Source organism: Rhinoderma darwinii, chromosome 11 (genome assembly GCF_050947455.1).
Source record: "Rhinoderma darwinii isolate aRhiDar2 chromosome 11, aRhiDar2.hap1, whole genome shotgun sequence".
In the NCBI taxonomy this organism is placed as follows: Eukaryota; Metazoa; Chordata; class Amphibia; order Anura; family Rhinodermatidae; genus Rhinoderma; species Rhinoderma darwinii.
The window spans coordinates 38,010,572-38,036,713 of NC_134697.1; the positions used below are offsets into that span (position 1 = coordinate 38,010,572).

The 26,142-nt window shown below is 41.0% G+C and overlaps 1 long non-coding RNA gene across 4 annotated transcripts in view; it reads left to right on the forward strand.

Moving 5' to 3' along the window:
* Positions 1 to 26,142, forward strand: part of LOC142662878 (uncharacterized) — a 291,564-nt gene that overhangs the window by 174,112 nt on the left and 91,310 nt on the right. For 3 of the 4 annotated variants that reach the window (XR_012851023.1, XR_012851020.1, XR_012851021.1), the window contains exon 3: positions 19,853 to 19,898. This is a non-coding gene — a long non-coding RNA (uncharacterized LOC142662878). The other variant, XR_012851022.1, reaches the window with a different exon arrangement.

Genomic DNA, 26,142 nt, shown 5'->3' on the forward strand with positions numbered 1-26,142 from the left:
CCTGTCCATGGGTTGTGCCTGGTATTGCGGGTATGCTCTACTTGAATAGGGATCAGCTGCAATTCCATACAAAGTCTCTGGACAAGAGAGGCGCTGTAGAAAAAATGCAGACCCATTTATTTTATCCTTGACAACCTCTTTAAGCATTCAGCCTCCCCGGGTCTAGGAACTTCATACAAGCAGGGATGTTTTCTGGCCAAAATTCAGTCTTAAGCCAGTACATGTATAAATGTGAACTTTTTAGGACATAAGATATAAATAGATCTTGATATAATATTATCCCTCTGATAACTAGGTTTTCATTCCGTTAAATTGTAAATATTACTGCCTGAGCTGAACGATTAAAATAAGTTTATTTAGATAAATCTTTAAAAATGGGCCCTTGAAGCCAAAATAACAGGCTCAATCATATGGTCAGCAGCAGAGACCTAGCCTAAGAGGCAAAGGATACTAACTACCCACAGACCAGTCTCTCCTATTATTATATATAAGCTGAATCCTAATGATTGATTAGTAATAGCGCCGTACCACGCTACACCTTGCGCTATGTTGCGCTAGTCCGGCTCTTAAAGCCACGTATAGTGATGTGGTCAGCAATAGGGTCAAGACCTCCAATGTTCGGTAGCAAGCCCCCTGTTGCAAGATCACTGACCAGTATTCACTAAAAGTTAAATTGTTAGTTGTAATGCTATATCGTTAATCCTACGCGTTTCAGAACCACCGTTACTGGTGGAACATCATCAGGTATTATAAGTGTTAAACGATAATCTTTAATATGGATGCCGGATCGCACGGTTGTGTGCATTAATGAACCTCCCGGCTCGTGCACGATCAAGATATAATGGTCGCACACGAGCCGGCGAGGTGCCGGTCTTTTAAACAGCTAGGGCCCTCCCCCCATACTGACATGCCCCCGGCGTGCCACCAATCCACATCCGACACGTCACTCTGGACCTGTCAGGACTGTGGCACGCCTCCCATTTTCGGCAGCCAATAGGGTATAGGTAGGACGACTAGCGTCCCTCGTAACGCTGGAGATCCGAGAAGCGGATCTAGTACTCAAATGGGGAATGATATACTCAAAGTGGGAGCAATGCCCTGTGCAGAGGACAATGTGCCGAACATCCAGCACAAATCCCCGCTATTGCCAGAACGCAGAGTTCACCAAGTGCACGGCACTAGATCGTCTGAATGACACCAAAGTTGCGTCTCGTTGTTATGACGACCAGCCGGGCGCATACATATCCATGGGCAGGTTACAAGCATGTAACGCTGCTCCTCGTCGATATAAAGATGTTAAAATTCCAAAGACATCTAGTAACTATGGATTAGATGTAGACCTTCACATTATTCAATGCTGTCATCAATACCTCACACCTTCTAGAGTGTACTCGTTACTCTATCAGAGTGGTACACATCTATAGTGAGAAGTTATTAGACAGCTACCATGACTTTCAAGGATTATAGGACATCAATCATGTATCCTTTCAATATTATACCTATACAAGGACTTAGATTGGCCTCATACCGTATATAATGAACGGGACATGCTAAACCAACTTGTAATTCAAGGGTACATAGGTTTCTAGATGTTAGAGTTCTGGATGACACAGCGGTGTCATAGGAAACAGGCATAAGAAATTTGTTCGTTCAGGCCCAGGGGAGCAATGGTGCGCAGTCGAAAAATCCACTGTGCTTCCTTTTGAAGGATAATTTTATTCATATCACCTCCTCTCATAGTGGGTCTCACATATTCAATGCCTTGGAATCTAAGAGAGGAACTATCCCCATTATGAAATTCCCATATGTGACGAGATATCGGGGTATCCTCCTTCCTTCTGAAATCCCCTATATGATCCCAGATCCTCCTCCTGAACTCTCTAATGGTTTTGCCGATATATTGTTTTTCGCATATACAGGTAATCATATACACAATGCCCTTTGTTCGACAATTGATATAGGTCCTGTTCTCAAAAGTTCTTCCCGTACTCATGCTCTTGAAAGTCGTGCCACATTGAATAGAGGCACACGCCTTACACGATCCACATCTATATGTCCCTTTGAGGTTACTATTAAGCCATGTAGTGGAAGAGTCCTGTCTACCCATATGGCTATGTACCACATGATCCTTGACATTCCTACCCCTCCTGAACGTAATAAGGGGAGAATGTCCCACCAGCTTTCCAATATCCGGATCAGCCTCTAGAATCCCCCAATAGCATTGGAGGATTTCTCTTACCTCCGAACTAGCTGAGTCAAACGTGCCAATGACTCTGATAATATTGTCATCGCTTTGCTTTGGTCTGGGATTCAATAAGTCATCACGGTTACATCCTAGGGCGTTCTGATAAGCCCCTCTTAAAATATGCCTCGGGTATCCTCTATTAATAAATCTGTTTTCCAGTTCACGTGCTGATATTTTAAAGTCAGATACAGTGGAGCAGTTTCGTCGTGCCCTCAAGTATTGACCCTTTGGTATTCCCCGTTTTAAATTCATAGGGTGACAGCTCTCCCACCTAAGCAAACTATTTGTGGTCATCTCTTTGCGAAACATGTTGGTATGAATATTGCCACCCGCGGTCTTAGATATCACTATATCCAGAAATGTAATTTTATTCACACTGATCTCTGATGTGAAAAACAGACCTTTATCATTTACATTAAGTATAGCAACGAATTCCTCAAACTCCACCTGGGTCCCTTTCCATAGTATTAAAATGTCATCAATGAATCTTATCCATAGTATGATATGCGATACCCATTGTTCCATTTTGTTCACAAAAAACACATAACTCTTCCCACCAACCCAGGTATAAGTTCGCATACGTGGGTGCACACGGGCTCCCCATCGCCACTCCCCTGAGTTGGTGGTAATATTTCTGGTCAAATAGGAAGAAATTGTGCTCAAGAACAAATTTAAGAAGAGAGATAACAAATTCATTATGAGCTGCAAATTGAGTTCCTTTCCCCCTAAGGAAATGTTGAATTGCTAGACATCCCTGATCATGTGGGATAGAGCTATACAGTGCCTCAACATCTAGGGAGGCCAGTAGAACGTCCTGTTCACATCTAATGCCATCCAACTTCCTTAGAGCATCCATCGTATCCCTGATGTATGATGGGAGTGACACCACAAATGGTCTTAGGATCCTGTCAATGTACAGGCTGGCATTTTGCGATAGACTATTGATGCCAGAGACAATTGGTCTACCCTTTAATGGTTCCAGTCCTTTATGGATTTTTGGCAAACCATAAAAGGTAGCAATTTGGGGAAAATCAATCAACATGAAGCTCATAATGAATTTGTTATCTCTCTTCTTAAATTTGTTCTTGAGCACAATTTCTTCCTATTTGACCAGAAATATTACCACCAACTCAGGGGAGTGGCAATGGGGAGCCCGTGTGCACCCACGTATGCGAACTTATACCTGGGTTGGTGGGAAGAGTTATGTGTTTTTTGTGAACAAAATGGAACAATGGGTATCGCATATCATACTATGGATAAGATTCATTGATGACATTTTAATACTATGGAAAGGGACCCAGGTGGAGTTTGAGGAATTCGTTGCTATACTTAATGTAAATGATAAAGGTCTGTTTTTCACATCAGAGATCAGTGTGAATAAAATTACATTTCTGGATATAGTGATACCTAAGACCGCGGGAGGCAATATTCATACCAACATGTTTCGCAAAGAGACGGCCACAAATAGTTTGCTTAGGTGGGAGAGCTGTCACCCTATGAATTTAAAACGGGGAATACCAAAGGGTCAATACTTGAGGGCACGACGAAACTGCTCCACTGTATCTGACTTTAAAATATCAGCACGTGAACTGGAAAACAGATTTATTAATAGAGGATACCCGAGGCATATTTTAAGAGGGGCTTATCAGAACGCCCTAGGATGTAACCGTGATGATTTATTGAATCCCAGACCAAAGCAAAGCGATGACAATATTATCAGAGTCATTGGCACGTTTGACTCAGCTAGTTCGGAGGTAAGAGAAATCCTCCAATGCTATTGGGGGATTCTAGAGGCTGATCCGGATATTGGAAAGCTGGTGGGACATTCTCCCCTTATTACGTTCAGGAGGGGTAGGAATGTCAAGGATCATGTGGTACATAGCCATATGGGTAGACAGGACTCTTCCACTACATGGCTTAATAGTAACCTCAAAGGGACATATAGATGTGGATCGTGTAAGGCGTGTGCCTCTATTCAATGTGGCACGACTTTCAAGAGCATGAGTACGGGAAGAACTTTTGAGAACAGGACCTATATCAATTGTCGAATAAAGGGCATTGTGTATATGATTACCTGTATATGCGAAAAACAATATATCGGCAAAACCATTAGAGAGTTCAGGAGGAGGATCCGGGATCATATAGGGGATTGCAGAAGGAAGGAGGATACCCCGATATCTCGTCACATATGGGAATTTCATAATGGGTATAGTTCCTCTCTTAGATTCCAAGGCATTGAATATGTGAGACCCACTATGAGAGGAGGTGATATGAATAAAATTATCCTTCAAAAGGAAGCACAGTGGATTTTTCGACTGCGCACCATTGCTCCCCTGGGCCTGAACGAACAAATTTCTTATGCCTGTTTCCTATGACACCGCTGTGTCATCCAGAACTCTAACATCTAGAAACCTATGTACCCTTGAATTACAAGTTGGTTTAGCATGTCCCGTTCATTATATACGGTATGAGGCTAATCTAAGTCCTTGTATAGGTATAATATTGAAAGGATACATGATTGATGTCCTATAATCCTTGAAAGTCATGGTAGCTGTCTAATAACTTCTCACTATAGATGTGTACCACTCTGATAGAGTAACGAGTACACTCTAGAAGGTGTGAGGTATTGATGACAGCATTGAATAATGTGAAGGTCTACATCTAATCCATAGTTACTAGATGTCTTTGGAATTTTAACATCTTTATATCGACGAGGAGCAGCGTTACATGCTTGTAACCTGCCCATGGATATGTATGCGCCCGGCTGGTCGTCATAACAACGAGACGCAACTTTGGTGTCATTCAGACGATCTAGTGCCGTGCACTTGGTGAACTCTGCGTTCTGGCAATAGCGGGGATTTGTGCTGGATGTTCGGCACATTGTCCTCTGCACAGGGCATTGCTCCCACTTTGAGTATATCATTCCCCATTTGAGTACTAGATCCGCTTCTCGGATCTCCAGCGTTACGAGGGACGCTAGTCGTCCTACCTATACCCTATTGGCTGCCAAAAATGGGAGGCGTGCCACAGTCCTGACAGGTCCAGAGTGACGTGTCGGATGTGGATTGGTGGCACGCCGGGGGCATGTCAGTATGGGGGGAGGGCCCTAGCTGTTTAAAAGACCGGCACCTCGGCGGCTCGTGTGCGACCATTATATCTTGATCGTGCACGAGCCGGGAGGTTCATTAATGCACACAACCGTGCGATCCGGCATCCATATTAAAGATTATCGTTTAACACTTATAATCCCTGATGATGTTCCACCAGTAACGGTGGTTCTGAAACGCGTAGGATTAACGATATAGCATTACAACTAACAATTTAACTTTTAGTGAATACTGGTCAGTGATCTTGCAACAGGGGGCTTGCTACCGAACATTGGAGGTCTTGACCCTATTGCTGACCACATCACTATACGTGGCTTTAAGAGCCGGACTAGCGCAACATAGCGCAAGGTGTAGCGTGGTACGGCGCTATTACTAATCAATCATTAGGATTCAGCTTATATATAATAATAGGAGAGACTGGTCTGTGGGTAGTTAGTATCCTTTGCCTCTTAGGCTAGGTCTCTGCTGCTGACCATATGATTGAGCCTGTTATTTTGGCTTCAAGGGCCCATTTTTAAAGATTTATCTAAATAAACTTATTTTAATCGTTCAGCTCAGGCAGTAATATTTATAAATAGATCTTGGCTTCATTACAACCTATGTTGCTGCTGAATTGGTATTCATGGAAAGTATTTTTTGTTGGTAGCAATGAAAAATGAAGCTGCAAGTGACATTAATTGCATTAAGTTATGGCAAAAGTATTTTTAGGAAATAAAAGCCCCCATCATTTTAGTCGGCAATAGAGCATATTACATAACACTTTGCATAAGGGATAATCCCCATCTATGTGTCAACTATACCAAAGGTCTGAATTAACAATTTTGCCATTCTACAGGTAAATACTTTCATGTAAATTACAGTATTCCCTCTGATGATAACATTTCTCCAAAGTGACTTGAAGCTCCTAAGCCTCATTGTAAAGGAAACACTCGGTCCCACGACATAACTTCCTATAATTTTCCATTCTTTGTATATGTGATATTGTATAGGATCTATATACACTGTAGAAATGAAGTATGTATGTGTATAGAGAGATGGCTCCATCTAGCATGATAACATTGTCCTACAGACCGCATACTATATCATACGTCTGCTCAACCTACTCATGGTACAACTGTTCTTTTGTGGCCTATGGGCCCCGGGAGTTGGCACCCAGCTTGTGATTATTGCTTCTGTACGACGATAGCTATGTCCATATGTCAAACTTGAAATTAATAATCGTTACAATAAGATATTACGTTTACTATAATATATCATGTGAAAAATAGTACAGATGTAGCAATATGCAACTTGACACTTAACACGTTAAATACACTGTGGCACAAAACGTTAACTTAATTTTTTCATTAGCTTTTATTGTGTTAAGTAATAAGTTATCACACTGCAGCAAGTTATAAGGGTCAAGTTAAAACGGTTTTCCCATAATCCATATTTATCACTTATCCACAGGATAGGTGATAAATATGTGATTGGTGGCGGTCTGACCTCTCAGACCCCCAGCGATCACGAGAACGGGCTTACCTTGCAGTTTCTAGGAGCCACATAGGAATGGAGCAGTAGTGCGCATGTTCGACCACCGCTCCATTAATTTCTATGGGGCTGCAGAAGATAGTGCTCGGCAGCCCCATAGAAATGAATGGAGCGGTGGTCGAGCCTGCGCACTACCGCTCCATTCCTATGGGGCCCCCAGGAACGCCAAGTTAGCCTGTTCTTGTGATAGGTGGCGGTCCAGCGGTAAGATATTTACCGATTAGATATTTATTCCCCCACTGATCATATATTTATCACCAATCCTGTGGATTGTGAATAATGATTATGGGAAACTCCTTTAAAGACTTCTACATCTGTACACGTTTTTGAACCAGTCTCATAAGCCCACACTAGTGCTCTAAAATGGTTTAGTTAATGTAAATCCACTTTGTATCCACTTTAAAAATGATATTAGTGATATTTTATTATCAGCCGTTATTGTATCTTCCTTTGAATATTTTGCTCTATGGTTAAAATATCAAATTTACCTACTCTTCACTAAAAATAATTTATCCAAATGCAAAAATAAAGTGAATATAAGCTTTTAAGTTGTCGTCTTCTATCAAGCTGATGGGAGTCATGGGGCTGTAATGGCAGCCATATTGGTTGCCAGACAGATTTCCCAAAAACAAATATACCTAAAAACTTGATGAACAGAAAATTTTCCAACTTGACAAAAGGCTACTGTTCTATGATGTGTAACATTTAATAGGAATGTTTTTAGTTTTGGAGGGGAGAATGCCATTTAATTATAAATATGCAATATTGGATGTATTACTTGTTCTTCAAGAATACTGGCGTCCCAGTGTAAGAGAGCTGCCAGCAGGATCGTGCTATGATATTGCTGTTTTTTCATAGAGAACTTTCAGTACTGTAAACATTTTTTTTAAAAGACTTAAAGTTATGAGTCCACTATATTTTTTGCTAGCTACTATTATTACTAACTAAAAAGAGAACTATTGAACAGAAATGTAATCAATAAATATATATTTTATTAATGTCCATAGACTACATAGTAAAACAACTATTCGTAAAACAATATATTTTATGTATACATTACCCATGAGTCCCAACCCCGGATCCCATATTGTATAATCCCACCATAGCTGTATAATGATAAAGTACTAGTAGTACAAAGGATGGCTACCTCACTGTTAGTTATATACGTGAAGACATAGCATCCACAATATGCACACATGAGGAAGTCAAAACCATGTAAAGCAAGCCAGGATATACAGACCAAACAATCATAGGTTGGGAGAGAAACCCCTCCTAGCTGCTATTAGCCAAACGGCACAATATTTTTTTGTGCCATTTAGGCAAATAGTACAGCGGACCTGTCCCCATACTATGATGACAAAATTCTGGTATGGTGATAAATGTGCTTTAAGGCTGGGGACTAAGCCACTTGATTGCTTAAATCAGGTGAGTTACAATATGTTGGTAAATTTCCGTTTTCCTTGGGCTGCACCAACCGTGCCAGTTTTAAATTCCCACATTTTTCTTAATTTTCTATTTCTCCATTCTCTAATATAGACGTGTCCACCCTTATCTTTGCTTGAATTTATCTAAGGACTCCAATGTCTAATGAAACCAATTCCATAAAATATCGCGACATGCTAGCAAAACACTTGACAGGCTGTAACTCACATCACAACCACTGGGTGGTCACCCATAGAAACATACAGCACACACATCTCGTGACAGAATATCATGAAATCATGTTTTAGTTTTTTTCAAAGCTGGTCACCTGTACCACACAACTCAGGATATGTTAAGATAAGAGAAAAGGTAATGAAGGATACATCTGTAAGGCTTCGTTCACATCTGCGTTGGGACTCCGTCCATGGGTTCCATTGGACCTTTCCCTCAGGGGAACCCTTGAACAAAATTCCAAACTAACACAAACGGAAACCATAGGTTTCCGTTTGCATCACCATTGATTTCAATAGTGACGGATCCGGGTCAAATGGTTTCTGTTTGTCATCGTTGTTTAACCTGTTGCCGACCCAGGACGAGAATGCTCTTCCTGAGCGGCGAGTACTTCGCGCATTAGGACGAGCTTTCTCGTCCTGTGTGACAGCCGTCTCTGCGTGTGATGCAGAGCGGGGCAACGGCTGTAATACACAGCTCTAACAGCGGTGAGAAGAGAAACATCCTCTCTCCGCCGTTAACCCTTTGAATGCCGTGATAAAATCTGATCGCGGCGTTCAAGGAGAGGGGACTGCACTTTGATCGCGTCACAGAAAATAACTGTGACGCGATCAAAGCCCATAACTTGTATGGCCAGACAGCCCAGGGTCCATTGAAGGACCCCAGGGCTATCTGAACATATTTCCTGTTGTTAGGGCATACTGAGGTATTACCTAACAACTGCCTGTGTACTATCAGTAACAGGCTAATGTACTGGCATATAGATCTATGCCAGTACATTACAGTTAAAGGGGTTGTCCCAAGTTGATAAATGGTGCTAGTTAGCTCCCCCATGTAAAAATAAGAAGAATTCTAATTACCTGTCCGTCGTCCAGCGATGTCGTTTTCTTGATATCGTTGATTGAAGTTGCGGTCGGTCCCTCTTTGTATCCTGCTCGTTGCCTAGGTTCCCGGCCACCGCTATTTACCTTTAGCGGTGGCCGCGCATGCGTAATGACATCCTCTGCGTCCGGAGCAGAGGATGTCATTTACTCATGAACGCGCATCTCGGCGCATCTCGGCGCATGCGCAGGAGATGCAAAGAGATGAAGTGTAAGGCGCCCGTCGCGAGAAGTCTGCGCTCCGCTAAAGGTAAGTGTGTGTGTGTGTGTGTGTCTGTGTTTGTGTATATATGGGTGTGTTTGTGTATATGTGTGTGTGTTTATGTGTGAGTGTATATATGGGTGTATTTGTGTGTATATGTTTGTGTATATTTTTGTGTTTGTGTATATTTGTGTGTGTGTATATATGGGTGTGTTTGTGTATATGTTTGTGTGTGTGTGTGTTTTTGTATATGTGTGGGTTTGTGTATGTGTTTGTGTATATATGGGTGTGTTTGTGTACATATGTTTGTGTGTATATGTTTGTGTGTATATGTGTGTGTGCTTTTTTGGTGTGTTTATGTGTGTGTGTTTGTGTATATATGGGTGTGTTTGTGTATATGTGTGTGTGTGTATATATGGGTGTGTTTGTGTATATATGTATATGTTTGTGTATATGTGGGTTTGTTTGTGTACATGTGTTTGTGTATATGTTTGTGTGTATATGTGTTTGTGTATATGTTTGTGTGTGTGTTTATGTGTGTGTGTGTTTGTGTATGTGGGTGTGTTTGTGCATATGTTTGTGTGTATATGTTTGTGTGTTTTTGTATATGTATATGTGTGTGTATATGTGTGTGTTTGTGTATATATGGGTGTGTTTGTGCATATGTGTATATGTATGCATATGTGTGTGTGTATATGTGTGTGTGTGTTTGTGTATATATGGGTGTGTTTGTGCATATGTGTATAGGTTTGTGTGTATATGTTTGTGTGTGTTTTTGTATACGTGTGTGTTTGTGTATATGTGTGTGTGTTTTTGTATATATGTGTGTGTGTATATGTGTGTGTGTATATGTGTGTGTGTATATGTGTGTGTGTATATGTGTGTGTGTATATGTGTGTGTGTATATGTGTATGTGTGTGTTTGTGTAATATATGGGTGTGTGTTTATATGTGTTTGTGTATATGTTTGTGTGTGGTTGTTTGTGTGTGTGTAGGTGAGTATAAGTATCGGTATTGTTCACATTGCTAACTTTTTTTTAATGTTGTTGCAGATTTTGATGTACCGATTGGACTACGTCTTTCGATTCGTTGGACTACTGCGTAGATCTACGTTTTTTCACATTTTAATAAAATGGTTAACGAGGGTTTTGTTGGGGATTTCTTATTTCAATAAAAAAAAATTGTCTTTGTGTTTTTTTTTCAAACTTTATTAGTGCCTAGATAATGACAGTTGGCTGATTGACAGCGTCCATTATTAAGGCGGTACTTAGTGTTAGCCAGTGCAGAGGCTAGCACTAACCACCCATTATTACCCCGGTACCCACCACCACCAGGGGTGCCGGGAAGAGCTTGGTACGATCCAGTACCCGACCATCTGTTGTGATGGTCGGGTACTGGGGCGGCCGTAGGCTGGTATTATGAGGCTGGGAAGGGCCAAAAACAGTGGACCTTCCCACCCTTGTAATGCTAGGCTGCTGCTGCTGTGTTGTATCGGGCTGGTTATAAAAATGGGGGGGACCCCCACGTCGTTTTTTTGTAAAATTTAACAATAGACGTTGGGTCCCCCACATTTTTAATAACCAGCCATATACAAGGCCGCAGCAGTCTGGCATTACACGGGTGGGAGGGGCCACTGGTTTAGTACATTCCCAGGCTAATAACACTGTGTTGTATGTGGCTGGTTATGATAAATTGGGTGGAACCCCATGTCTTTTTAATAAAAATAATAAATAAATAATAAAAAAAAATGACGTGGGGTCCCCCCCATTTTTATAACCAGCCAGATACAACACAGCAGCAGCAGCCTAGCATTACAAGGGTGGGAAGGTCCACTGTTTTTGGCCCTTCCCAGCCTCATAATACCAGCCTGCGGCCGCCCCAGTACCCGACCATCACAACAGATGGTCGGGTACTGGATCGTACCCAGCTCTTCCCGGCACCCCTGGTGGTGGTGGGTACCGGGGTAATAATGGTGTTTAGTGTTAGCCTCTGTACCGGCTAACACTAAGCCTCCCCTTAGTAATGGACCTTGTCACTCAGACAGCGGCCATTACTAAAGTGATAGTAATAAAACTTGAAAAGAAAAGACAAAGATATAGATAAAATATTTTATTGAAATAAAGCACCCCCAACACAACCCTCATTAACCATTTTATTGATGAAAAAAAAAGCGTCATCTAAGTAGTCCTCGAAACCGACGTAGTCCAAACACCAAACCTGTAAAAAATCAAAAATATAAAAAAAAAAATGAAATAAAACATGTCGTAGGCTTACTTTCACTTTCATGTGTGATACTGACTGTTATACCATGTATAGAAGCCTGCGGCAAAGTTGGCTTAGATACAGGGTGCCAGCAGACAGTATCATACATGGCCATACAGACATATATACAAACAAACATACATACATACATGCAAACATACATGCACGTATACACATACAAACATGACAACATACATACATGAAAACATACATACAAACATACATACATGCAAACATACCTACATGAAAACACATACATGAAAACATACACACATACAAACATGACAACATACATACATACATGCAAACATACATACATGAAAACATACATAAATGCAAACATACATGCACATATACACATACAAACATGACAACATACATACATGAAAACACATACATGAAAACACAAACATGACAACATACATACAAGAAAACATACATACAAGAAAACATACATACATGCAAACATACATACATGAAAACATACATACATGAAAACATACATACATGCAAACATACATGCACATATACACATACATGCACATACATACATACATACATACAAGCAAATATACATACAAGCAAACATACAAGCAAACATACATACATGCAAACATACATACATACAAGCAAGCAAGCATACATACATACATACATACATACATACAAGCAAACATACATACAAGCAAACATACATGCACATATACACATACATGCACATATACACATACAAACATGCAAACATACATACATACATACAAGCAAACATACATACAAGCAAACATACGTATATGCAAACATACATACATGCAAACATACATACAAGCAAACATACATACAAGCAAACATACATACAAGCAAACATACATACATGCAAACATACATACATACATACATACATACAAGCAAACATACATACCTACAAGCAAACATACATACAAGCAAACATACATACAAGCAAACATACATACAAGCAAACATACATACAAGCAAACATACAAACATACATACATACATACAAGCAAGCATACATACATACATGCATACATACATACATACAAGCAAACATACATACAAGCAAAAATACATGCACATATACACATACATGCACATATACACATACAAATATGCAAACATACATACAAGCAAACATACATACAAGCAAACATACATACAAGCAAACATACATACATGCAAACATACATACAAGCAAACATACATACAAGCAAACATACATACAAGCAAACATACATACATGCAAACATACATACATACATACAAGCAAACATACATACCTACAAGCAAACATACATACAAGCAAACATACATACAAGCAAACATACATACAAGCAAACATACATACATACAAGCAAACATACATACAAGCAAACATACAAACATACATACATACATACAAGCAAGCATACATACATACATACAAGCAAGCATACATACATACATACAAGCAAACATACATACAAGCAAAAATACATGCACATATACACATACATGCACATATACACATACAAATATGCAAACATACATACAAGCAAACATACATACAAGCAAACATACATACAAGCAAACATACATACAAGCAAACATACATACAAGCAAACATACATACAAGCAAACATACATACATGCAAACATACATACATGAAAACATACATGCACATATACACATACATGCACATATACACATACAAACATGACAACATACATACAAGAAAACATATACATACATACACACATACATACATACATACATACATACCAACATACATAACATATACACATATACACATACATGCACATATACACATACAAATATGCAAACATACATACAAGCAAACATACATACATGCAAACATACATACAAGCAAACATACATACAAGCAAACATACATACAAGCAAACATACATACATGCAAACATACATACATACATACATACATACATACAAGCAAACATACATACCTACAAGCAAACATACATACAAGCAAACATACATACAAGCAAACATACATACAAGCAAACATACATAAAAGCAAACATACAAACATACATACATACATACAAGCAAGCATACATACATACATACATACAAGCAAGCATACATACATACATACAAGCAAACATACATACAAGCAAAAATACATGCACATATACACATACATGCACATATACACATACAAATATGCAAACATACATACAAGCAAACATACATACAAGCAAACATACATACAAGCAAACATACATACATGCAAACATACATACATGAAAACATACATACAAGCAAACATACATACAAGCAAACATACATACAAGCAAACATACATACATGCAAACATACATACATACATACAAGCAAACATACATACCTACAAGCAAACATACATACAAGCAAACATACATACAAGCAAACATACATACAAGCAAACATACATACATACAAGCAAACATACATACAAGCAAACATACAAACATACATACATACATACAAGCAAGCATACATACATACATACAAGCAAGCATACATACATACATACAAGCAAACATACATACAAGCAAAAATACATGCACATATACACATACATGCACATATACACATACAAATATGCAAACATACATACAAGCAAACATACATACAAGCAAACATACATACAAGCAAACATACATACAAGCAAACATACATACAAGCAAACATACATACAAGCAAACATACATACATGCAAACATACATACATGAAAACATACATGCACATATACACATACATGCACATATACACATACAAACATGACAACATACATACAAGAAAACATATACATACATACACACATACATACATACATACATACCAACATACATAACAACATACATACAAAAATAAACTCACCTAAGACGTTCCCACGAAGAGCTGAACGGTCCCGTCACTTTTCTTCTCCCATTCACAATAACAGAGCGGTGGGCGCAGATGAAGTAATCACGTGGGCCTGATATGATTACGTCATCTGCGCCACAACGCATTGTTACTATGAATGCGAGCGGCGCCAAGAAGAAGGAAGATGGCAAGTGACGGGACCGTTCAGAGCGCCGTTAGAACGTCTTAGGTGATTATTATTTTATTTTATATATTTTTAGTTGTTCGCCGGGTGCTGATGCAGCACCGATGCAGCGGGTACAAAAATGTAGTGACAGGGTGGGGGAGGGAAAAGTGGCTTGCCGAAACGGGGTGAGTGTAGTGTAGTGTAGTGTACAGTACATTCACGGTAAGTTCGTCTCAATCGGGCTTACCATGCCCGCTTGAGACGAACATTCTCCCGATGTTGCTAGAACTACAGTATCTAGCAACATCGGGAGCGCGCACACTGCAGAGCGGAGCGGCTTGATTGACATCGAGCCGCTCACGCCCCTTTTTAGAAAAGATAACCAGCACTTGCTGAGTTATCAAGTGTAAAAAAAAGGCACTTAGGAAATGAATTTTAAATTTTTTTTAACACCAAATGTTTTAAAATTCATTTCCTGCTTAGAATGTATAAAAAAAAAAATTTGAGTCAACTTGGGACAACCCCTTTAAAAAATTAACATCAAAATGAAAAATCCCTTTATGGGATTAAAAAAAAGTTAAATGAATGTAAAAAAAAAATTAATGATTAATAAATAAATAAAAAGTAAAAAAAATACACAAACACATTTTTTAAAAAAAAAAATCTTAAAACTGCAGCGGAACTGCTTTTTTTCTGCATTTTCGCCAAAATAAAAATTTATATAAATTAAACGATTATTTATTTGTACCTACATAAAGTACAACTCATCCTGCAAAAAATAAAGTCTCATACAACTACGCCATACAAAAAATAAAAAAGTTAGGAGCGTTGGGATGCAAAGAGGGAAATATAAAAAAATAGTTCTGTCCTCAAGGCCAAAATTGGCCGTGTCCTTAAGGGGTTAAGGGTTCTGTAGTTTTGACGGAATCAATACCATAGTCTACTGCGCTACTCATTCCGTCAAATTGACGGAACCCTTAAACAACGGTGACAAACAGAAACCATTTGCACCGGATCCTTCACCATTGAAATCAATGGTGATGTAAACAGAAACTGTTTGTTTCAGTTTGGATTCCGTTCATGGGTTTCCTATGAACGGAACCCTGACAAAGATGTAAACGAAGCCTAAGTCAGAATATCAATTGTACATTAGGAACAGCTTGGTCTATAATACTGAAAACTGGTCCACATTGCTGCAGATATCACAATGTGTATTACTATAGAATATAACCCATGCTGTAAAACTTTCTGAAAACCAATCCACCTGCACTGGAAAAAATGTATCTTTTATGTTGCTGTCAAGACAGTCTAGACAGCAAGTTATTTACTGATAACTAGGGTTATATTGGAGAATTTGTATCCTGGGGTTTGGACCCCTCCCGATTAAACATTGATGTCGTATCAATGTTTTATTATCCAAAAATGCCTTTAAAGCCAAGGATTTGGGAAATTAGCCCTTGAAGGCAATGAGGTACATGACACATACATCATGAAAGTGGAAGTAGGATTATTACACAACAGGACGCGTGCTTGCCCTAGATATACATGTCTGATATAGTCATGCAGGTGAGTGCCCCAAAGGAAAACTTAGCTAAAATAAAACAGATCTTGTATTGATACCAAAACGGAAATACACCGGACATGTTATCACCCTTTATGCACAGTGCAGTCCATTCAAAAACTCATGAACAGCTAAAGATTAACTCATTATTTTAATTGTATCACGTGTAAACAAAGGAAATGGCACACAGGAAAAAAAACAGTGAACTTATCTCAAGTCGGAAATCATAGATGTATCCAATAAATGTAGTATTACCTGTATAGATAAGGACGGCGATTCAAAGACTTACTGTACGTTCTCCTACTTGACCTGTGCTCCTGCTGTTCACAATATAGATTTGTATGCGTGACTGGTTTTCTTTATTTTTTAACACATTTAATAGACTTTATAGTTTCCTGCTTCTTTTCTGTCATGTAATGTAGGAGAAGGTTCATTTTTGCAGACTGACCAAGTTCACGGATAACGGACAAATCCGAATTGAAAAATGATGTTCAGTAAAGTCAGTACTTTAAAGGGTTAATTACTCAGGTTATTGATTACTCCAGCTCAAGGCTGAATTGGCACTGAGGTTAGGGCAAAGAAGGGGCAATGTGTCTTGGCAGTACTCAAAACTCTTTCTTCTGCCTCTTAGACCCTGTTCATATCATATTGGTGGCATAAACCGAATGTATAGTCCCAATGTATCTAACAGTATGCCATACACTAGCCTACATCACCCATTGAGTCTAATTGTAAAAAAAAAAAAAAAGTATATCCCGCAGTACATACAATATAGTTCTTTTTTTTTTTTTTAAAAGTCAAGTTAAATACACTTTTCTATACAATGAAATAAAATGTACGCCAACATAAACCACTCGAGCGAGGACACTCTTTCGGCATATTTCCGGCTGAGTTAACACTTTAGTCGTATAGAAGATTTTCTGCTGTTATTTATACTGATGACCTATACACATCTGATTGGTGCGGGGTCCAGATGTCAGATCCCCCCTAATCAGTATAAAAAACAGCCCCCAGCCTGGACAACCCCTTTAATAAATGTAGCACTTCTTACTCCAGGGGAGTTATGTTTAAGGGGGGATTCACACGAGTGTGTATTCGGTCCGTGCGGGCCGCGTGGTTTTCATGCGCCACGCACAGACCAATACAAGTCTATGGGGCAGTACAGACAGTCCGTGCTTTTTGCGCAGCGTTTGTCAGCTGCGCAAAAAGCGCGACAGGTTCAATATCTCCGCGTATTTCGCGCATCACGCACCCATTGAAGTCAATGGGTGCGTGAAAGCCACGCAGGTCGCACGGAAGCACTTTCGTGCGAACCGACTGAAACAGCGCACCAGCTGTCAAAAGGATGAATGTAACCAGAAAAGCACCACGTGCTTTTCTGTTTCCAAACATCCAAATGGAGTGTCTTTGAGATGAGCGAATCCGGACAATCGAACCGAACTTCACCGGGTTCGGCCGAACTCGGCAAAAAAATTTCCGGTACGCGACATCCGGAGATAGTCACTGTCCAGGGTGCTGAAAGAGTTAAACTGTTTCAGCACCATGGACAGTGACTACCGATCCCAATAAACATGAACCTGTAAAAAAAAAACGAAGTTCTGACTTACCGATAACTCCCGGCTTCTTCCTCCAGTCTGACCTCCCGGGATGACAATTCAGTCCAAGTGACAGCTCCAGCCAATCACAGGCCAAGCACAGGCTGCAGCGGTCACATGGACTGCCGCGTCATCCAGGGAGGTGGGGCCCGATGTCAAGAGAGGCGCGTCACCAAGGACGCGTCACCAAGGCAACGGCCGGGAAGTTCTCGGTAAGTACGAACTTTTTCTTTTTTTTAAACAGGTTGCTGTATATTGTGTTCGGCATTCACTGTCGAGGGTGCTGAAAGAGTTACTGCCGATCAGTTAGCTCTTTCAGCACCTTGGACAGTGACGGGCGTCGACTAGCCTCATCTCTATGATGGCGGCTGCGCGAAAATCACGCAGCCGCGCATCATACACGGATGACACACGCAGCTGTCAAATGGTTTTTGTGCGCGCAAAACGCTGCGTTGTTTGCGCGCGCAAAAACGCAACGTCCGTCTGTATCTGCCCTAAGACTGGGTTATAAAATGCCAGTCTTTGTAAATTCCCCCTATGTATTCAAGATCACTGCCCACTGTCAGTGAATAAAAACATTCTTATTTACAGTAAGAATCTGAAGACCAGTGGTGATTATGTCCAACTGACAGAGGTGCATTGCTAATTAAAAGAAAAAACACTGATATACTTAATAAGCCACCCACAAGTGTTCCGCTTAACTGACAGCAAGCAAAGATTTCGCAAAGAACTGAAACACAAATGTGTATTAGCAGTTGTATCATTTTTTTTGTCATACAACGAATAAGCTTCTTTTTTTATAAAACTTTTTCAAACCTCTTTTATTTAGGTAAATAACCTAAGAGATCTGGCAGTAAATATCGGTCTATGGCACCTTCAGACTATTCTAGATCCTAAGTCTGAGATGCAATCTCACAATATAATAAAACAATAAAGGCATGTTCACACAGGCAGGAGATGCTGCAGATTTCTAAATCCGCAGCATGTCAATTTATGCAGCGTATTTCTTGCGGATTCTCTGTGGTTTTTACTGCGGATTTGCTGTACAAACCCGCAACACATCTTAACGTTTTTATAGTACAGAATTTATCCACTCTATTCAAGTCTATGAGCCAAACAAACAGCATCGTCGCACAAAATTCACAGAATAAATAGAAATTCTGCGAATTTCAAAGCCGCACCTCAGTTCCACACAACTTTTCTGCAATTTATTTCTGCAGTGTGTGGCTGAGGTTTGCGCAATCTTAGCCACTTTGTGGAAATTCTGCAGTGTTTACGCTGTGCGGGAACCCAGTTTAGAGTGGTCCCAGTTTAGAAACCCCCACGTGTAACATTTATAGAAAATGTAAAGAAGTGAACCTTCATGTACTGTATTGATGTGTGCCCCTGCCTCAGTACAATAGGGCGCAAAAAGTATTCGTGTAACATATTATAAAACGTAAGAAATAATTATATAAGATAAAAAAAACAAGAAGCCAATCTGTTAGAGTAGGGGTAACGTCGGCACTGTCCTGTACCAGATGCTCTTTCTTTGTAATGTGGGGTACAGTGCAGATAACATGAGGTGTCTTGAAACCAAGGACAGATTATAGGAAGGACAAAAGAGGTAAATGCTTTGGGCATCCACCATCCTCCTCTAGAAGACACTATATGATGTTTTATTATGGCTATTAGGTAGTTTTTAAAATACTTTTTGGTGTGATTGTGCTACTACTCACTATTGTGTAATATAGTGTAACTGTTTAATTTTTATTTCTCATCTGTAGCCTGCTTAAGAAGAATACGAAGGGGGAACCGAGTAACTACCGTCCAGTGAGTTTGACATCGGTGGTATGTAAAGTATTTTAAGAGATGAACCACAAAAGTATTTAGCGATCAATGATCTAATTACTGATAACCAGTGTGGATTCATGAAAAACAGGCCATGCCTAACCAACATGCTCGGCTTCTATGAGGAGGTAAGTGCAAATCTGGATGTTGGTCATGCGACTGATATGATATATTTGGATTTTGCAATAGTATTTGATATTGTACCACACAACAACCTTGCACTGAATCTACAGAGGCAGGGACTGGGGGACCATGTGGATAAAGAATTGGTTAAGGGACAGAAAATAAAGAATTGTTATAAATTAAACTTACTCAAAATGGGTTGAAGTCAGCAGCGCGGTACCACAAGAATCTGTGTTAGGTCCAGTTCTTTATAATCTCTTTACTATTGACCTTGTGAATGGGATTGATAGTAAGGTGTCCGTTTTTGCTGACGATACAAAATTTTGTAGGATAATAAAAATCTGAGCTCATTTGTAAGATATTACAGAAAGACCGAGGTCAGCTGTCAGCATGGGCAAAATGATGGTAGATGAATTCTAATGTTTATAAAACGGTAATTAATGCACCTAGGCCACAGTAATAGTATTAATGCATATACATTAAATGTAATAAACCTGGGAATAACAGAACAAGAGAAGGATTTGGGTATTCTGGTTACAAGAATATTCTGGTAGTAAGCTTAGCAGAAGTACTCAATGTCAAGCAGCAGCTGCAAAAGTAAATACAATTTTAGGGTGTATAAAAAGAGAGATTTAAAACCTGCGATTCAAATGTTATATTACCCCTCTATAATTCCCTTAAGGCCACATCTTGAATATGAAATTCAGTTTTGGTCTTCACATTGTAACTAGGATATAGGAGAGATGGAGAGGTTTCAAAGGCGGGTGACAAGATTATTAAATGGGATGGGAGGTGTCTATAACCATGAAAGTATAGAAAGATTGGGCTTGTTCAGCTTGGAAAAAAGACACTTAAGAGGTGATATTATTAACATGTATAAGTATATGTGTGGTCAATACAAAGAACTAGCACATGATTTGCTCTTTCCGTGGACTTTACAAAGGACCAGGGGGCATTAATTTCATGTGTAGTAGTCAAACTATGGATTGTCCTATCCCAAGAGGTAGTAATGGCAGATACTATGTTAGCATTAAAAAAAAAAAGGTCTGGATGTTAATTTACTGATGAATGGCACTGACGGTTATAATCAATCAAGCAATGAATAACGTTTAATTGATTGAGAAAGGTTTAACTTGATAGACCGATGTCTATTTTCAACCTATGTAAATAGGTAACTTAAGGCCTTTCTTAAAAAAAAAATCATATACGGATGTAGCCATCTTTAACTTGACTATGATAACTTGCTGCAGCGTGATATCACACAACAAAAGCCATTGAAAAGTCATTTAAAAAGTCAAGTTAAGCGATCTATCCACTGTGTATTTAATGTGTTAAAAGTCCAGGTAAAGACAGCTACGTCTGTACATGCTTTTTTTTTTAGCTGCCATTTAAAAAAAATAATAATTTAAAAACGTAGTTGCAAAAATCCACAGTGAAAATGCCAAATTTTACACATGAGATTTACTATTTTATGCAAAAAAAAAAATAATTCCCAAAAATATACTGACCACTCTATCCTAGCAGCTAAGAGTTAATTTAATACGGTTCTCCCCCTTACCCAACTATAACCCTTCCTGGCCTACTGCAAACATAATTCATATTTCTTCACATAATGGTCTTTTCATAAAACGTCTTGAATACGACTTCTTCCCCCTCCCTTGTGTAAGTAATAAACTATTTCCTGCTCTGGCTGTGACATGTTATTTTTTTCCATTATACCTCTAAACAAAAACTATTTGCTCTGTGAATAAACTCCTGTGTTGATTGGAGTGCTAGTACAGCCAGCATATTGTTTCTTACACGGACCCACTACTCAAACAGACCTGGGGGTGAAGTCATTGCTGATTTCAGCTTAAACAAGCTATTGATTAATGAATCACACCCTTCATAAAAAACATTCCATCATTTTATTCATTATGCAGGTTGGAAACAGAAGTTTTCTTTCTTTTAAAAGTCCACAAAACTTCTAGGAGGCCTAAATCTGCAGAATGTTCCTGCACTGCATGGCACTGTCTAAACCTTTTTGTCTTTGCGTGATTAATTTAGGCTTACAGTAGAACAAGCCCAAGCCGGCAAGGCTAATTACAAATTAGACAAATGATTTTTTTTTAATCCGGAATGGGTCTTCGTCCCATCCATTAATCTTCCCTTTGTTTTTCCAATGAATGCTTCCTCCAAACATTCGAGCATGTAATGGCTAATATTAATTTCTGACATAGTTTAGACCAACTGACGCCTTTTGATCAATCACTCAGTGTATACCGGTCTACAGCAACAAATTAATACAAGGCCCAAATTATTTTGGGTTCCTTGGAGCTGTAATTTTAGTTAAAAAAAAAAAAAAGGGAATACAGTTCTATTAAGGGCAGAGGCGGAACTTGAAGCTCCTGGGCTCCAATGTAAAAATATATAAGATGCCCTCCTCACTACCATGTGCCATTTATGATACTGACCTTTGGGCCCTTTCAGGTACCGATTTAATGGGTGCAACAGCGACATCTGCACCTACTTATAACTACACTCCTGAATAAAGGGTTCTCCAGGCTTTAACAAAGACTTTTTAAAAATTCCCACTCTGTTCTCGGAGACCAAATTGCTGAGGGAGTGATATTATAAACTATGTGAATGTAATGTACTTGATACATAAAACTAAATTAGATTTTTTTTTTGTGTCTGGCAGCAATTTTTAAAGAAAATAGCATTAAATACAAATAATACAGTATTGGTAAAAACGAATTTCAAACCCTTTACCCACATATCGCTTTATTCCTCCTAATATTTTAAGCCAAGAACTTACTCCAACCTGATCCTCAATGCTATACAACTTACAGGAAACATGGGTGGGCCATAGGAAGCAGAAAAATGATTGTTTCTGTGCTAATTTGCTTCTACTTTAAGCCATTTAAAGCTCACCTCCTAATTTACCACCTCCCTATACCTTGTACATACTGTAAAGGCTCTTTTACAAGGGCCAATGACCGGCCAAAAGAGCATTTATACGAACGCTCATTCCCGATCATTGCCCTGTGTAAACAGGGCAACGACTGCTGATGAATGAGCAAGCGCTCGTTAACGGGATGTTCTGCTAGATTACGCGGCGAATAAAATAGTCGCTAGTTGGTAGCACATCTCCCAGGTAGATGTGCTGCCAACATAATGGAAATGAATGGAGACGAACGATCGTTTTAACGATCGCTCGTCCCCACACATAACCACCGATCGTTGCTCCTTGTGAAAGGAGCAATCGAGCGTCAATCAACGAGCTGTCTCGATGGGCGCTCATTTTCACAGCCAATATCGGGCCGGTAAAAGGACCCTAACTCACAACTGTCCCTCTTTTGGTTCTCTACTTTTAGCTCAAATCCCTCTGTCCCTCTTTGATTCTGCAGCATCCCAATTTTACAAGTAATCAATAGGTGCACATTAATGACTTAACTATATTGCCCATGACGGTACTGGGTACTGCTTGTGTCCTGAATGAATTATTGAGTTATTTATTTATGGGGCTATTATTTGGTCACTGTATGTTGCTATTATTTGAGTTTAGTGGTAGTTACGTAGCGTGGTAATGCACGGTATATTAGTTTTGTACTGTATGATGGTGATGACATTGTATAGCATTATTTAGGCACTTGTATGAAAGTATTTCTTGGCCAACCTATGGCACTGTTTATTTTGGCACCACACTGTATGGTTACTTATACACTGATAATATGCCATATAGGAGCAGCACCAACAATAGGTTACTAAAGGGCACCATCAAGCATAAGGCCAGTCATTTTCATATTGATCTGATTTTGGAATTATCGATAAATGAATGTCTACTGGAGAACATGCAGACAAAAAATGGACAGAGGCAGCACTTCCAAAAAGCATCAGCAGTTTATTCACCGTGCGACGTTTCAGTCCTACAGGACTTTTTTCCAGCATGCTTGAAAAAAGTCCTGTTGGACTGAAACGTCGCACGGGTGAATAAACTGCTGATGCGTTTTGGAAGTGCTGCCTCTGTCCATTTTTTGTCTGCCTGATATTGAGGACCGTGGACCAGGTCCAATTGAGGCGTGCACCCAGCTGCAGTCCAGTGCTGTGGAATCTATTTGTTTTTGGTACTGGAGAACATGGACCTACATGAAAAAGTAGCTCCTTCTCATAAAGAAGAGGCCGTACTGAAAGAAGAAAAAAGGAATAAGGGAAGGCCTCCATGACTAAAATAGATGGGAGGGACACAGAGTTGGCTGGCCTATGAGAGGAAAGGGGGGGGGGACAGCAGGAGGGCTTGAGTGAGAAGGGGTGGGGATTGAAGGGGATGTACCTGTTTCCTGTTTGTGCTCTCCCTCTCTTCGCCAGGACACAGAAGCAGGAACATGTTTGTTACCCCTGCTGCGTCTGATGAGGAGGCTATGGAGCTGTTGCGGGCCGCGGCAGCCTCTCAGGGTCCTGGATGGCTCGGAGCACGAGTGGCGACGCTGCTGCAGGGACAATCGGGCGCTCCGGTCCAGGAGCGAGCAGAGTCGGCTGGAGCAAGCGGGGAGCGCTCTGTCATGCCGGTGGTCGCGGGGCTGCTGGAGCAGGCCGAGGTACAGGACCGGCGTACCAGGGGGTCGGGCAGGAGAAGAGGAGAGCCCGTTTCCCCCATGACTCAGGCCAGGGCTGGCACTCCCGGCGTGACGCGCAGCACGAGGCGCTCGCGCCCGCCCGCAAGGCTGAGTCCTGAAGACATCCCGCGGGCGCGGCGGCGCAAGAGGAGCCCATCAGTGGACCCTGCAGGCCAGACCCCAGGGCGGCCTGCTGCTGCTCTTTCGTCTGGTCCTGGGAGGAATCCCAAAACGCGGCAGCGCCCGGCGGCAGCGGCGAGGAGGACGCGGCCTTCACTTCCGGTCACATCCTCTCCTTCTTCAGCACGTGGCGGAAGGGCAACGGCGACCCTGCATGGTGATGTGCCAGCCAGAGGGTCGGCTCATGGTGTCGTCGAGGTGGAAACGACCAGAGGTCGCAGGATGAGGTCGGTGGTTGGAGTGCCAGGGACGGAACAGCTTGGAGCTGGTTCAGCGGGACGGATGAGGCATGAACTGGACCTCGGCCAATTGGATGATGCGATGTCACCCCCCCTTTACTCAGACGAAAATCGGAATTCCCCGTGCACACATTGCCAATGCGGACAGCGCCAGAGGGAGTCCGGAGCATTGGAGGACGGTGAGCGGCGGGCCTCTCCACGTGGGCATTGGGGTCCGGCTGACGGGTTCACAGCCCCTGGGCAGCCTGGTGAGTTGACACCTACGTTACCATTTCCAGCTTTATTGATGTCGGGTATCGGTGTAGAGGGTGTCGAGGCGGTGGGCGTCGCGGCAGAGTCGGGGGTCCCGTCGCTACAGGCGGGTGCGGGGGATAGTTTGGCGGAGTTAGTGGGATGTTTAAAAGTGTTAGTGGGGCGGCTAGGTGGTTCCCCTTCCCAAGAATCGTCAGGTGTGGCGCCGGCCGCGGTGTGGGGGGGCAGTGTTGGAAGCGCTCCGGTTCGTCAAAACGGTGGGGGGTTGAATGCCGGGGCAGCGGTGGCAGTGGCGGCGGCGGTTCAAACAGACTCGCCAAAGGAGGTTGATAGGGTGCGTCTTGATGATCGTGCGCGCGGGGAGGTTTATGTTTGTTATGAGGGCCCGTTAGGGGCGCATTTAAAGCAGGAGGTAAAGGAAAGGATTTGGAAGGACGAGTATGTGGAGATTTTTTCCTTGCTTCCGCTGGAGAAGTTTAATTTAGATAAAGTGAAGCGGGATGAAACAAAAAAGGATGAGGAAGAAAAGAGACGGTACAGGTTGATTCCAAAAACGTTCGTCAATTGGATGCAGGCTTTTGCAATTTTGGCGAGCGTTATTGGGGAAAAGGCGCCAGATAATTGTTCCGGCTTGTTTTGTTATTTGGATGCGGTGGGGGAGGCGCATCGGGTTTATGGGGGCCAGGCCTGGCTTCGTTACGATGAGCAGTTTCGGCAGAGGAAAGCGGTGCGGCCGAATATACGGTGGGACCATAAGGACATAGCCTTATGGTTGAAAGTGACGGCACTTTATAAGCAGGGGCAGTCCTTTCCCGGGAGCGGGAATGCAGCAGGAAC